Source organism: Lactuca virosa, chromosome 7 (genome assembly GCF_052849685.1).
Source record: "Lactuca virosa cultivar CGN04683 chromosome 7, Lactuca_virosa_CGN04683_v6, whole genome shotgun sequence".
Classification (NCBI taxonomy): Eukaryota; Viridiplantae; Streptophyta; class Magnoliopsida; order Asterales; family Asteraceae; genus Lactuca; species Lactuca virosa.
In genome coordinates, this window is record NC_136432.1 from 21,922,004 (window position 1) to 21,923,665 (window position 1,662).

General features: G+C 24.8%; 2 non-coding genes across 2 annotated transcripts; both read right to left on the reverse strand.

The window, feature by feature from the left end:
- Positions 1–1,251: 1,251 nt before the first annotated feature.
- On the reverse strand, positions 1,252–1,338 carry LOC145128151 (small nucleolar RNA snR60/Z15/Z230/Z193/J17). The gene has a single exon (XR_013716752.1). It is a non-coding gene; the product is annotated as a small nucleolar RNA snR60/Z15/Z230/Z193/J17 (small nucleolar RNA).
- Positions 1,339–1,372: 34 nt separating this feature from the next.
- Positions 1,373–1,451, reverse strand: LOC145128156 (small nucleolar RNA U83). Its single transcript, XR_013716757.1, has one exon. It is a non-coding gene; the product is annotated as a small nucleolar RNA U83 (small nucleolar RNA).
- Positions 1,452–1,662: the final 211 nt, after the last annotated feature.

Consider the following 1,662-nt stretch of genomic DNA (forward strand, 5'->3'; position numbering starts at 1 on the left):
CAATTGATTTAATTTTTTCTAAATTAAATAGAGACATGTAGTACTCTTGTAGGGTGGAATCATTTATATAATTCATAGTTCATGTCGACATGATAACTACTATTGCATTGACATGTGTTAATAATTTTTCTGTCACATTTCGTATAATGTTTTATGGGCCAAGGCATCTTTAACCACTAGCGTATCAAAAAATAATAAAAAAATTTATGTTTAAAAACTTCAAATATATATATATATATATATATATATATATATATATATATATATATATATATATATATATATATATATATATATATATATATATAGGCTTAGGTTATTATATTCTAACTAATTATTGTGTGGATGTAGGAATGAATGTGGGCCAATCATTTAACTTATTTTAAGAAAGTGATTAATACATATTATTAAATTAAAAATAATTAAAAAATACCATCGAATTTCATTCTAAGGGTATTTTAGTCAATTAATATAAATTTAAAAAATGAAAATTGCAAATTTTAAGGAATAATTAGTTCTCTAAACTTTAAAAATCTGATTTTTTGGATAATAAATATATTAATTCGGATATTCTAAAATAATGTGTTTATGATTATCTTGAAAAAAACAATAAATTCTGATAGAATACTATAAACATATATTATCAAGATTAATAATTTTTAATGAATATAAATTTTATATGAAAAGAATTTTAATATCTTAAAATCAATAATTACATTTATTCTCAACAAATACAACTATAAACATACATACATGACATTCATTCTGAAAGAATATATATAATAATGGTTAACAATTACATTTATTCTTTAAGAATAAAATATTGAAATCTAAGTAAACTAGTAATACATTCTAATAGAATATATGTTACTAATCAATTTGACCGAATAGACTTGTCCATCCATAACTTCAGACATGGATCTTGTAATTTCCTGTCACTTGATATTCTTTAAGAATCCTACACATATAACCGTAAATGTTCATAATATTTAATCACATAAACATAGAATAGACATGTTCTGATACACAACAAAGTTAAATAAATCAAAATAATGACTAAACCAAGGTGTAGCAATTCAACATGTTCAGGGGTGACCTCTCCTTTAGCCTCCTTAACCGGTAATTACCATTTTCAGCTATGACATACACTAAGTCATAAGATTTCATAATTGTGAGAAGATAGAGATAAAAGGAAAGGTGAATTACCTTTACCCAGCCATGAGAAAAATAACAAATAGAAAAAAGAATTTTAGGGTTCATCAAATTGGAGCGAAAGACTAAAAAGATGTTTAATCACTGAGTATCATTTGAACTATGCAAAATCATCACTTGAAACTCTCAATTTCCACAAAGAGATAAAGAAAATTCAAAACACCTCAGAAGGAAGGCAGTATTTTGTGTAATCATGATTTATCATTCTTACGCAAACATCAATACAATCATCATTGGCTGGTGAAAAAACGATTAAAGATACAAACTTTAATGGCCTCATAGAGAAGACTAGATTCTACAACACGATTTAGTTCAGACATATGCTTGTATTTGATTTAGAATTTAATCATCGGCCAATTTCAGGAAAAAAAAACCCTGAAATCACTAAGAACATAGAATAAGAAGTAGATAATAATCACTGAAAAAGATTTGTGTAAAACTTTCAGGGAA